Genomic DNA, 14,286 nt, shown 5'->3' on the forward strand with positions numbered 1-14,286 from the left:
GTTTAAGAAATAGTTTTAAACTAAGAAATAACTTTAAAGTGTTGTGGCTGACCACAAAAGAAGCAGTAGGGACATCTCACAACAAGCTTATAGTATGATAAGGGGAACTGGCTAAAATAACAGACAGGCTGTAACAGACAAGGACAAGGACAGCAGGGTAGTCAGATCAGGAAAATTAGAGAAAAACAAGTCAGGTAAATCGGCTTATGATAGGATGGGAAAAGGGAGGCGTGATTCCGCAACTTGCAAACTGAATAAGAATGCTTACATGCTTTGTATTGGCGCGCTTTCGCTAGCCTGATTGCTTGAGCAAAACGCCCGTTCTTGCAAGGCCGTAAAGAATAAAATGCTCTTGTTTCCAAGACTTTGTCTCAGGCTGAATTGTGAGTGAGTTTTGTTTCTCAGAGTTGCCGAAGGGCCTGTTGTTGCGCTGCTCTGTTCGACGTTCTAAAAATCTCAGCTGTTACCAATGTGAAAAATCCCTGCCTCCCCACAAGGCAAATGATTGGAGCAGGTTCGAATTCTGACCGAAAAATCTCACTGCCAGGAAATCTCGGCTCACCTTTACGAACAGAAACTCTTACAGACTAACAAATGTGAACTCCCATCCTCCAACCCACCTCGTGCAAATGAACAGCACGACGGGGGATGTGAAGATCAATTTACAGCAAATCAGCCTTTATTGGTTCGGCTCCCGCTCCAAACATTCCAATTCAGTCTGCTTCCTTAGAATTGCAAATCAAGATTCAAGAGTGCTAATTGCAGCGCTAACAGCAAGCTAATGGTTTGATAGCGGCCGGGCAATCAAAAAGCAAGGTCTAAAATGCAAAATAAAGCAAAACACCCAGTAAGCAAAACCTCAGCTTCTGTGGAGAGAAAGCAGAATTAACGCTTCGAGTCCAGTGACCCTTCTCCCGAAGGTTGCAGCGAGTTCTGTTTTCGTCCACACATTACAACCTGCAGCACCACGCGTGGAGTCAGTGATCAACTGCACCTTCACCCTATCGGTAGCCACTGAGCACCTACATCGATGCATGCATCAGGACGAGACGGAACCTGAACCAAACGGGCGGAGGCTCCGAAGCTCTCTCCCACCCTCTCACCTTCAATGCGCACTTGGATCCATCCGGCTGCTCCGCATCAGGAAGCATCAGCAGCGCGGCCTCAATCAACAGATGGGAATCAGAAAGCTTCCCCACACAGTCACACAGTACAGAAGAGGCCCTCTGGCCCTCCGAGTCCGCACTGACAAAGCTACTCTAAGTCTGTTCTAGTCCCACTTTCCAGCACTTGGTCCGTAGCCAGGAAAAGTTATGACATTTCCAGTGCTCATCCAAGTAGTTTTTCAAGGTTTTGAGGTTCCCCGCCTCGCTACCCTCCCAAGCAGTGCATTCCAGACCGCCGCCACCCTCTGGGAAACAACTGCTTTCTGTCATGACCGCAAGACCACGGAAGGTCTGACGGCCCGGGCCGTAAGACGTACGAGCAGAATCAGGCCGTTCGGCCGTGGCTCACAGGTTTGTCAACCCCGATTCTCCTGCCCTCTCCCCACGACCCTTGATCCCCTTATAATCAAGAGCCTCTCTCTCTCTCTGTGAAGCGCTTCTGTGAAGCACTACTATTATAGGACAAGCCAAACAGAGAACAGCCAGGGAATTCCTAGAGGCATGGCACTCATCCACAGATTCAATCAATGAGCACATCGACCTGGACCCAATATACCGGCCACTGCAGCGGGCGCTGTGTGGGCGGCACGGTGGAACAGTGGTTAGGACTGCTGCCTCACAGCGCCAGAGACCCGGGTTCAATTCCCAACTCAGGCGACAGACTGTGTGGAGTTTGCACATTCTCCCCGTGTCTGCGTGGGTTTCCTCCGGGTACTCCGGTTTCCTCCCACAGTCCAAAGATGTGCGGGTCAGGTGAATTGGCCATGCTAAATTGCCCGTAGTGTTGCGCTTCGGCGGGTCGGTGTGGACTTGTTGGGCCGAAGGGCCTGTTTCCACATGGTAAGTAATCTAATCTAAACAAACAACTGGAACTGATAACCGGAAGCGGCAGGGTCAAATCACTATAAACGCGGGAGGAAACATCACAGAAGCGCTTCACAGGAGGCTCCCAAGCACTGACGATGTCACCTAGACAGGGGACGAAACGTCTGCAACACAAATTCCCAGCTCGGCGAACAGAACCACAACAACGAGCACCCGAGCTATAAATCTTCTCCCAAACTTTGAACCTCTCCACCTCTGTCTTAAATGCAACCTCATCTCGGCCTGAAGGGGCGACCCTTCATCCTGAGGCTGTACTTCCAGGTCCTCGTCTCGCCTACTAGTGGGACCATCTTCTTCACAACCACTCTGACCAGGCCCCCCCCAGTAGCTTGTAAGGTTCAGTCAGATCCCGCCTTACCTTTCGAAACACCATCGGGTACAGACCCAGAGACCTCATGTGACAAACCCAGGGGGAAACCTTCTCTAGACTCCCTCCCAACACCAGCGCATCCCTTCCTTCGGTACACGGCACAAAACTGCTCCCAATATTCCACCTGTGGTCAGACCAGCGCCTGACGCAGCCTCGGCAGCACGTCCCTGCTCCTGTTTTCTCGCCCGCTTGAAATGAATGCCGACACTGCATTTGCCTTCCGAACCATCGGATGGACCTGCATGTTAATCTTGAAACAACCTGGAACTAGGACTCCCAAGAGCCTCTGCGCTTCAGATTTGCAAAGCCTTTCCCTCGTTCAGAAAATCGTCTACCCGATTGTTCTCGCTACCAAAGTGCAATTACGCACACTTGGTCACTTCTTTCCCCACTCGCCCAACATGTCCACGCTCTTCTGCAGCCTGCCCATTTCCTCAAAACTACCTGTCCCTCTAGCTATCTTTGTGCCAACTGCAAACTCAGCAAAAGTGCCCTCCGTGGCCCCCATTATCGTGGACACCCCAATAAGGTCCCTGTCACAGCCCCGTCTACAAGGTATTTGCGGAATTTCACCACAGTTATACACGTGGCCGGAGACTTTGGCACTGTCGCACCGATAACACAGGGCCCAGCGAGCCTGTGCCGATTCCTACTCCTTGTTTGGGCGTGCTACTTGTTGCCCAGACGCGGTTTCAGTCCCGCCGTTCCGCCTCCCGTTCACGTGTCTAACAAGGTGAGCCTGAAACGTTCCTAACGTGCCTGCTTCCAGCGCTTCGACTGGCAACGAGTTTCAGGCACCCACCATCCTCTATGTGAAAACCTTTCTCCGCACTTCTCCCTTCTCACTTTCCACCTCTCACCGTGAACCTGTACCCACTGACTCGCCACCCTCTCGATGCCTCTCAGTACGCTGTCGACCTCTATCGGGTCGCCCCTCAGCTTCCGTCTTTGCAGTGACAACAATCCCAAGTTTATTCAACCTCTCCTCACAACAGAAGCACTCCAGGGCAGGCAATGTCCTGGTAAACCTTCTCTGCACCCTCTCCAAAGCATCCACGTCCTTCTGGCAGTGTGCCGAACAGCACTGCGCGCGGTATCCCGAATGTAGCCTAACTGGAGTTTTGTACAGCTGTTTATACAGATCATTTATTTACACGTCACAAAAAACAAAGGACCTAGCACCGAGCCCTGCGGGATACCACTAGTTACTGATCTCCTTTCCGAAAAATGCGCTTCCACCGCTACTCTCGGTCTTCTGTGACCGAGCCGGTTTTGTATCCAGCTAGCCGGCTCACCTCAGATCCCACGAGACGCTACCTTTTGCAGCAGCCTGCCTTAAGATGTGAAACGATCCAGAAGAGATTACTGACGCAAAGGTGACTACGCTTAAATGAAAGTGCTGGGATTGGCAACCGTGACGGAACTCGCAGCCAAGGAAGGTCAACACCTCACAAAGTGGTGGCTGAGAGTTCACAAAATGGTGGCCCAGGGACAAGCACCAACGCAGACACAAAACTGCCACTGCTGTGGAAACACATGTCAGGCAGCAGCAAATTGCTGGTAGAAAGAAGCTGTGTGCAGAAACTGCAGCATTAAAAAAGAATATACTCAGTGGGTGCGCTCGGGGGTGAAAGTACCAATAACCTGCAGCGAAAGTACAGGATGAAATCCTAAATGGTACAAAAAGGGCAAGAAGACAAAAGCCCTGACGCACAAACCAATGAGGTGTTGTGGTTACAGATACTGGCGATACCTGCCGACGCCCCGGTCGCTCCCTTACTGAACGGCAAACCGGTAAGGATGGAGGTGGACACCGGTTTCGTTGATACGGCTGAGTCACGTTGCGCTGCAACCTTCAGAAACTGCGCGAGGAACACACAAAGGTGAAGTGGTGCTTTCACAGTGGGAACGTTCAGTTATACGGTGAGTCTGAAGACACAGCCTGCGTGTCATCAAAGGAAATCTTACAGCTTTATGGGCAAGAATGTGGTTGGACAGAATCAAACTCAACTGGGCCGAAGGCAATCACGTGTCAAAATTCTGAGAGTGACTGATCAAGAATTCTAAAGAGGCACGCTATTGTTTTCAATGGGGTAGACAAGCAGGACGCCGGGAGCCTTTGATAAGGTTCCACGTGGTAGGCTGTTGGAGAAAATGCAGAGGCATGGAATTGAGGGTGATTTAGCAGTTTGGCTTAGAAACTGGCTTTCTGAAAGGAGGCAGCGAGTGGTGGTTGATGGAAAATATTCAGCCTGGAGTCCGGTTACTAGTGGTGTGCCACAAGGGTCTGTTTTGGGACCACTGCTGTTTGTCATTTTTATAAATGACTTAGACGCAGGCATAACATAGGTGGATGGATTAGTAAATTCGCAGACGACGCTAAAGTCGGTGCAGTAGTGGTCAGTGTGGAAGAATGTTTACAGGTTGCAGGGGGACTTGGATAAACTGCAGAATCGGGCTGAGAGGTGGCAAATGGAGTTCAATGCAGCTAAATGTGAGGTGATGCACTTTGGGAAGAATAACAGGAAGGCAGAGTACTGGGTCGATGGAAAGATTATTGGTAGTGTGGATGTGCAGAGGGATCTTGGAGTCCCATGTACATAGATCCCTGAAAGTTGCCACCCAGGTGGATAGTGCTGTTAAGAAGGCTGTTGGGTTTCATTCGTAGAGGAATTGAGTTCCGGAGCCGCAATATCATGCTGCAACAGTTCACCTGCTGGTGTGTGCTAGGCGGTTTCCTTTCCCTTTGCTCAACGACCTATTTGCTGAACTAGCCGGAGGTCAGCTTTTCAGTAAAATTGAGCCCGGTAAACCCTACCTCCAGATGAGTGTAGATCCTGAGTTGAAATGAATGAGACACAATCTTATTGAAACATATTGGATTCTTACGTGGCTCGACAGGGTAAATGCTGAGAGGACATTTTCCCTCATGGGAGTGTCTAGAACTGAACAGAAATAAAGAGGCACCAATTTAAGAGTGAGATCAGGAGAAACGTCTTCTCTCAGAGGGTTGTGAGTCTTTGGAATTTGTTGTCACAGACAGCTGGCACACGCTGCTTGTGTGAGACTGACTTAGAATGCTGCCAGTTCTGGCTGAGGCAGCAAAGTAGTGCAAAAGAAGGCAAGGGGCTGTTGTGCCAGTCCCTGCGTACACAGCCCAGGTGCCGGATAATCTGCAGTGCTCCTACCTGCCTTATTATCTTTCCAGGCCAGTTCCGGTCAGCAAACATTGGCTTGTTTGTTCTACGTTTTCTCACGTGCTGTTGTCGAGTTAGTGCTGTCTCTTTGCTTTTCCCAGTGAGAATTAACTCTCTGAGTAACCTGCCTCTGACTCAGTCAGTCGTGATAGCACACACGATTCTGTCGCGGCTCAGTGAATCGGAAAGTGGCTGAAACTCACAGTCCTTTGCCTCGTTTTTCCGGTCAGTCACATACGTACCTATCGATTCCGCCTGCCCTTGCACTCTGATGAAAAGCATGTGCCTTAAATACGTCCCGATTATTTTTGTCCTAGCTCACAGTGTTCTCGAAATCTCTCTTGCAAGTCATCAAAATCAAAACGACTGAACCCCTAGATAGCTTCATCCCCAGCAGCATGCAGCAACGTAGCACAGTTGACCTTCTCTTGTTTTTCTGAAACGTCGCTCGCGAGTAGGAAAAGCTGGTGGGCAGCTACGGTTGCTGCAACTCCCAACTTCTGACACCATGTGGTGTGATCGGGGCCCGGCGTTGGCGGGACGGTGCAGCACGCAGCAGGGGTGAGGGGATGACATTGAGAGCAAGTGTCAAGATGCGCAAGAGACAGAGACGGCGAGAGAAGGATAGGGAGCGGCAGCTGAACAGCTACCTTAGAACAGACGAGTTTGAATCGACTCACGCCTGGCTGGATGTGAGGTGTGAGAAATGAAGCACCGAAAGCCTGCGCTATAAACATGAAGCTGTTTTTAGATTTATAGATGAGGGGTGCACCGTTCCCGGAGGTACTGCAATACCAGGTCGATGCGTGGAGTGGACGGAGCAAGCCCCTATTCCATCTCCCTGCTCCAAAAATCAATTTAATATATGGTCCCCAGATAAGGGACGTATCAGATATTAAACTGATAAGAACAGATACTACACTTGATCTTAGCCAAAAGGCCGAGAAGCGATAACTACAATACCGCGGACTGCCTCAAGTCCCATTTGTCCTCCATGTTTTCAGTCAGCTTGATTCTGTTCAAAGACTTGTAGATCACTGCTGACAGTTTCCCTGTCGCCGTAGTCCTCCCAGGATTTCTAACTAGAGCAGCAGATCCGTTTACAGCAGTTGCTTTTTTTCCCCTGTCAGTGAAGCACTGCCTCATGGTCATGTAGAGATTGTCAGTATCTCACCAATCAGGTGGGTCAGGGCTAAGCTGACGTGACTTGAGGAGGTGGTAACCAACTGCAGAACTGCACGCATTGAATGAGACATTCAGCCTGTCATGTCTGCATCAGCTCTCTGCACGAGCAACTTCCCCAGTCCCACTCGCCCTCTCTTCAGATAAGTATCCGACCCTGCGACCAAAGTCACCATTGAATCTGCCTCCAGCACCCTCTCTCTCAGGCAGTGCACTGCATATTCTAACCACTCGCTGAAGACGCTTGGGCCTAGGACACTAGCTCGATGAAATGTGACAGGTAGAGAAGAGAGCAGTAGATTCAGCCGAGCCCTCCATGTCTTTGATGTGTGTGTGTGTGTGGATGTGCCTGCAGTTAGAACATAGAACAGTACAGCACAGTACAGGCCCTTCGGCCCACCATGTTGTGCCGAGCAGTTTTCTTAATCTAAGATCAACCTAACCTACACAGCTCTCAATTTACTGCCGTCCAGCGTGTGCTCGTCCAGCAGTCGCTTAAATGTCCCTGACAGCTTGTGGGAGATTAGAAATGTAGTTTCTGCAGGTGGTGGTGGTGGTGGTTAGAGATGTTGCTTTTGCAGATGGGTGAGGGGGTGTTGTGGGGGGAGGGGAAGGGGAACATTACACAAACAGTCGCGGGATTCTTGCAGCATACTTAAGGCTAAGATTTTAACCAATATAGAGGTTTTTGTTTAAGAAATAGTTTTAAACTAAGAAATAACTTTAAAGTGTTGTGGCTGACCACAAAAGAAGCAGTAGGGACATCTCACAACAAGCTTATAGTATGATAAGGGGAACTGGCTAAAATAACAGACAGGCTGTAACAGACAAGGACAAGGACAGCAGGGTAGTCAGATCAGGAAAATTAGAGAAAAACAAGTCAGGTAAATCGGCTTATGATAGGATGGGAAAAGGGAGGCGTGATTCCGCAACTTGCAAACTGAATAAGAATGCTTACATGCTTTGTATTGGCGCGCTTTCGCTAGCCTGATTGCTTGAGCAAAACGCCCGTTCTTGCAAGGCCGTAAAGAATAAAATGCTCTTGTTTCCAAGACTTTGTCTCAGGCTGAATTGTGAGTGAGTTTTGTTTCTCAGAGTTGCCGAAGGGCCTGTTGTTGCGCTGCTCTGTTCGACGTTCTAAAAATCTCAGCTGTTACCAATGTGAAAAATCCCTGCCTCCCCACAAGGCAAATGATTGGAGCAGGTTCGAATTCTGACCGAAAAATCTCACTGCCAGGAAATCTCGGCTCACCTTTACGAACAGAAACTCTTACAGACTAACAAATGTGAACTCCCATCCTCCAACCCACCTCGTGCAAATGAACAGCACGACGGGGGATGTGAAGATCAATTTACAGCAAATCAGCCTTTATTGGTTCGGCTCCCGCTCCAAACATTCCAATTCAGTCTGCTTCCTTAGAATTGCAAATCAAGATTCAAGAGTGCTAATTGCAGCGCTAACAGCAAGCTAATGGTTTGATAGCGGCCGGGCAATCAAAAAGCAAGGTCTAAAATGCAAAATAAAGCAAAACACCCAGTAAGCAAAACCTCAGCTTCTGTGGAGAGAAAGCAGAATTAACGCTTCGAGTCCAGTGACCCTTCTCCCGAAGGTTGCAGCGAGTTCTGTTTTCGTCCACACATTACAACCTGCAGCACCACGCGTGGAGTCAGTGATCAACTGCACCTTCACCCTATCGGTAGCCACTGAGCACCTACATCGATGCATGCATCAGGACGAGACGGAACCTGAACCAAACGGGCGGAGGCTCCGAAGCTCTCTCCCACCCTCTCACCTTCAATGCGCACTTGGATCCATCCGGCTGCTCCGCATCAGGAAGCATCAGCAGCGCGGCCTCAATCAACAGATGGGAATCAGAAAGCTTCCCCACACAGTCACACAGTACAGAAGAGGCCCTCTGGCCCTCCGAGTCCGCACTGACAAAGCTACTCTAAGTCTGTTCTAGTCCCACTTTCCAGCACTTGGTCCGTAGCCAGGAAAAGTTATGACATTTCCAGTGCTCATCCAAGTAGTTTTTCAAGGTTTTGAGGTTCCCCGCCTCGCTACCCTCCCAAGCAGTGCATTCCAGACCGCCGCCACCCTCTGGGAAACAACTGCTTTCTGTCATGACCGCAAGACCACGGAAGGTCTGACGGCCCGGGCCGTAAGACGTACGAGCAGAATCAGGCCGTTCGGCCGTGGCTCACAGGTTTGTCAACCCCGATTCTCCTGCCCTCTCCCCACGACCCTTGATCCCCTTATAATCAAGAGCCTCTCTCTCTCTCTGTGAAGCGCTTCTGTGAAGCACTACTATTATAGGACAAGCCAAACAGAGAACAGCCAGGGAATTCCTAGAGGCATGGCACTCATCCACAGATTCAATCAATGAGCACATCGACCTGGACCCAATATACCGGCCACTGCAGCGGGCGCTGTGTGGGCGGCACGGTGGAACAGTGGTTAGGACTGCTGCCTCACAGCGCCAGAGACCCGGGTTCAATTCCCAACTCAGGCGACAGACTGTGTGGAGTTTGCACATTCTCCCCGTGTCTGCGTGGGTTTCCTCCGGGTACTCCGGTTTCCTCCCACAGTCCAAAGATGTGCGGGTCAGGTGAATTGGCCATGCTAAATTGCCCGTAGTGTTGCGCTTCGGCGGGTCGGTGTGGACTTGTTGGGCCGAAGGGCCTGTTTCCACATGGTAAGTAATCTAATCTAAACAAACAACTGGAACTGATAACCGGAAGCGGCAGGGTCAAATCACTATAAACGCGGGAGGAAACATCACAGAAGCGCTTCACAGGAGGCTCCCAAGCACTGACGATGTCACCTAGACAGGGGACGAAACGTCTGCAACACAAATTCCCAGCTCGGCGAACAGAACCACAACAACGAGCACCCGAGCTATAAATCTTCTCCCAAACTTTGAACCTCTCCACCTCTGTCTTAAATGCAACCTCATCTCGGCCTGAAGGGGCGACCCTTCATCCTGAGGCTGTACTTCCAGGTCCTCGTCTCGCCTACTAGTGGGACCATCTTCTTCACAACCACTCTGACCAGGCCCCCCCCAGTAGCTTGTAAGGTTCAGTCAGATCCCGCCTTACCTTTCGAAACACCATCGGGTACAGACCCAGAGACCTCATGTGACAAACCCAGGGGGAAACCTTCTCTAGACTCCCTCCCAACACCAGCGCATCCCTTCCTTCGGTACACGGCACAAAACTGCTCCCAATATTCCACCTGTGGTCAGACCAGCGCCTGACGCAGCCTCGGCAGCACGTCCCTGCTCCTGTTTTCTCGCCCGCTTGAAATGAATGCCGACACTGCATTTGCCTTCCGAACCATCGGATGGACCTGCATGTTAATCTTGAAACAACCTGGAACTAGGACTCCCAAGAGCCTCTGCGCTTCAGATTTGCAAAGCCTTTCCCTCGTTCAGAAAATCGTCTACCCGATTGTTCTCGCTACCAAAGTGCAATTACGCACACTTGGTCACTTCTTTCCCCACTCGCCCAACATGTCCACGCTCTTCTGCAGCCTGCCCATTTCCTCAAAACTACCTGTCCCTCTAGCTATCTTTGTGCCAACTGCAAACTCAGCAAAAGTGCCCTCCGTGGCCCCCATTATCGTGGACACCCCAATAAGGTCCCTGTCACAGCCCCGTCTACAAGGTATTTGCGGAATTTCACCACAGTTATACACGTGGCCGGAGACTTTGGCACTGTCGCACCGATAACACAGGGCCCAGCGAGCCTGTGCCGATTCCTACTCCTTGTTTGGGCGTGCTACTTGTTGCCCAGACGCGGTTTCAGTCCCGCCGTTCCGCCTCCCGTTCACGTGTCTAACAAGGTGAGCCTGAAACGTTCCTAACGTGCCTGCTTCCAGCGCTTCGACTGGCAACGAGTTTCAGGCACCCACCATCCTCTATGTGAAAACCTTTCTCCGCACTTCTCCCTTCTCACTTTCCACCTCTCACCGTGAACCTGTACCCACTGACTCGCCACCCTCTCGATGCCTCTCAGTACGCTGTCGACCTCTATCGGGTCGCCCCTCAGCTTCCGTCTTTGCAGTGACAACAATCCCAAGTTTATTCAACCTCTCCTCACAACAGAAGCACTCCAGGGCAGGCAATGTCCTGGTAAACCTTCTCTGCACCCTCTCCAAAGCATCCACGTCCTTCTGGCAGTGTGCCGAACAGCACTGCGCGCGGTATCCCGAATGTAGCCTAACTGGAGTTTTGTACAGCTGTTTATACAGATCATTTATTTACACGTCACAAAAAACAAAGGACCTAGCACCGAGCCCTGCGGGATACCACTAGTTACTGATCTCCTTTCCGAAAAATGCGCTTCCACCGCTACTCTCGGTCTTCTGTGACCGAGCCGGTTTTGTATCCAGCTAGCCGGCTCACCTCAGATCCCACGAGACGCTACCTTTTGCAGCAGCCTGCCTTAAGATGTGAAACGATCCAGAAGAGATTACTGACGCAAAGGTGACTACGCTTAAATGAAAGTGCTGGGATTGGCAACCGTGACGGAACTCGCAGCCAAGGAAGGTCAACACCTCACAAAGTGGTGGCTGAGAGTTCACAAAATGGTGGCCCAGGGACAAGCACCAACGCAGACACAAAACTGCCACTGCTGTGGAAACACATGTCAGGCAGCAGCAAATTGCTGGTAGAAAGAAGCTGTGTGCAGAAACTGCAGCATTAAAAAAGAATATACTCAGTGGGTGCGCTCGGGGGTGAAAGTACCAATAACCTGCAGCGAAAGTACAGGATGAAATCCTAAATGGTACAAAAAGGGCAAGAAGACAAAAGCCCTGACGCACAAACCAATGAGGTGTTGTGGTTACAGATACTGGCGATACCTGCCGACGCCCCGGTCGCTCCCTTACTGAACGGCAAACCGGTAAGGATGGAGGTGGACACCGGTTTCGTTGATACGGCTGAGTCACGTTGCGCTGCAACCTTCAGAAACTGCGCGAGGAACACACAAAGGTGAAGTGGTGCTTTCACAGTGGGAACGTTCAGTTATACGGTGAGTCTGAAGACACAGCCTGCGTGTCATCAAAGGAAATCTTACAGCTTTATGGGCAAGAATGTGGTTGGACAGAATCAAACTCAACTGGGCCGAAGGCAATCACGTGTCAAAATTCTGAGAGTGACTGATCAAGAATTCTAAAGAGGCACGCTATTGTTTTCAATGGGGTAGACAAGCAGGACGCCGGGAGCCTTTGATAAGGTTCCACGTGGTAGGCTGTTGGAGAAAATGCAGAGGCATGGAATTGAGGGTGATTTAGCAGTTTGGCTTAGAAACTGGCTTTCTGAAAGGAGGCAGCGAGTGGTGGTTGATGGAAAATATTCAGCCTGGAGTCCGGTTACTAGTGGTGTGCCACAAGGGTCTGTTTTGGGACCACTGCTGTTTGTCATTTTTATAAATGACTTAGACGCAGGCATAACATAGGTGGATGGATTAGTAAATTCGCAGACGACGCTAAAGTCGGTGCAGTAGTGGTCAGTGTGGAAGAATGTTTACAGGTTGCAGGGGGACTTGGATAAACTGCAGAATCGGGCTGAGAGGTGGCAAATGGAGTTCAATGCAGCTAAATGTGAGGTGATGCACTTTGGGAAGAATAACAGGAAGGCAGAGTACTGGGTCGATGGAAAGATTATTGGTAGTGTGGATGTGCAGAGGGATCTTGGAGTCCCATGTACATAGATCCCTGAAAGTTGCCACCCAGGTGGATAGTGCTGTTAAGAAGGCTGTTGGGTTTCATTCGTAGAGGAATTGAGTTCCGGAGCCGCAATATCATGCTGCAACAGTTCACCTGCTGGTGTGTGCTAGGCGGTTTCCTTTCCCTTTGCTCAACGACCTATTTGCTGAACTAGCCGGAGGTCAGCTTTTCAGTAAAATTGAGCCCGGTAAACCCTACCTCCAGATGAGTGTAGATCCTGAGTTGAAATGAATGAGACACAATCTTATTGAAACATATTGGATTCTTACGTGGCTCGACAGGGTAAATGCTGAGAGGACATTTTCCCTCATGGGAGTGTCTAGAACTGAACAGAAATAAAGAGGCACCAATTTAAGAGTGAGATCAGGAGAAACGTCTTCTCTCAGAGGGTTGTGAGTCTTTGGAATTTGTTGTCACAGACAGCTGGCACACGCTGCTTGTGTGAGACTGACTTAGAATGCTGCCAGTTCTGGCTGAGGCAGCAAAGTAGTGCAAAAGAAGGCAAGGGGCTGTTGTGCCAGTCCCTGCGTACACAGCCCAGGTGCCGGATAATCTGCAGTGCTCCTACCTGCCTTATTATCTTTCCAGGCCAGTTCCGGTCAGCAAACATTGGCTTGTTTGTTCTACGTTTTCTCACGTGCTGTTGTCGAGTTAGTGCTGTCTCTTTGCTTTTCCCAGTGAGAATTAACTCTCTGAGTAACCTGCCTCTGACTCAGTCAGTCGTGATAGCACACACGATTCTGTCGCGGCTCAGTGAATCGGAAAGTGGCTGAAACTCACAGTCCTTTGCCTCGTTTTTCCGGTCAGTCACATACGTACCTATCGATTCCGCCTGCCCTTGCACTCTGATGAAAAGCATGTGCCTTAAATACGTCCCGATTATTTTTGTCCTAGCTCACAGTGTTCTCGAAATCTCTCTTGCAAGTCATCAAAATCAAAACGACTGAACCCCTAGATAGCTTCATCCCCAGCAGCATGCAGCAACGTAGCACAGTTGACCTTCTCTTGTTTTTCTGAAACGTCGCTCGCGAGTAGGAAAAGCTGGTGGGCAGCTACGGTTGCTGCAACTCCCAACTTCTGACACCATGTGGTGTGATCGGGGCCCGGCGTTGGCGGGACGGTGCAGCACGCAGCAGGGGTGAGGGGATGACATTGAGAGCAAGTGTCAAGATGCGCAAGAGACAGAGACGGCGAGAGAAGGATAGGGAGCGGCAGCTGAACAGCTACCTTAGAACAGACGAGTTTGAATCGACTCACGCCTGGCTGGATGTGAGGTGTGAGAAATGAAGCACCGAAAGCCTGCGCTATAAACATGAAGCTGTTTTTAGATTTATAGATGAGGGGTGCACCGTTCCCGGAGGTACTGCAATACCAGGTCGATGCGTGGAGTGGACGGAGCAAGCCCCTATTCCATCTCCCTGCTCCAAAAATCAATTTAATATATGGTCCCCAGATAAGGGACGTATCAGATATTAAACTGATAAGAACAGATTTTTTTTTTTTTTTATTTCAAAATATACTTTATTCGTAAATATTCATAAATAATTTGATACACTGTACATTGGGTAATGCCATACATATGTTCACATTAACATACACAGTTTAGAATTTTCCTTTTTATATGCAAGTCTGTGCATTTCTCACTCCTATGCCCTTATATTGGGCTGAGGCGTCAGCAGAGCCCAAATGACTGCATGGGCCCCCTGATCTTCTTTAGACAGGCAGATGTTAAACGGTGGTCTTTCCCCACCGCGC

The 14,286-nt window shown here is 50.1% G+C and overlaps 1 non-coding gene and 1 pseudogene across 1 annotated transcript; both read right to left on the reverse strand.

The window, feature by feature from the left end:
* Positions 1 to 6,379: 6,379 nt before the first annotated feature.
* Positions 6,380 to 6,570, reverse strand: LOC132809199 (U2 spliceosomal RNA). The gene has a single exon (XR_009642245.1). It is a non-coding gene; the product is annotated as a U2 spliceosomal RNA (small nuclear RNA).
* A 7,299-nt stretch (positions 6,571 to 13,869) lies between these two features.
* Positions 13,870 to 14,049, reverse strand: LOC132809347 (U2 spliceosomal RNA; annotated as a pseudogene).
* Between the last annotated feature and the right edge of the window lie 237 nt (positions 14,050 to 14,286).

Source organism: Hemiscyllium ocellatum, chromosome 3, assembly GCF_020745735.1.
Source record: "Hemiscyllium ocellatum isolate sHemOce1 chromosome 3, sHemOce1.pat.X.cur, whole genome shotgun sequence".
In the NCBI taxonomy this organism is placed as follows: domain Eukaryota; kingdom Metazoa; phylum Chordata; class Chondrichthyes; order Orectolobiformes; family Hemiscylliidae; genus Hemiscyllium; species Hemiscyllium ocellatum.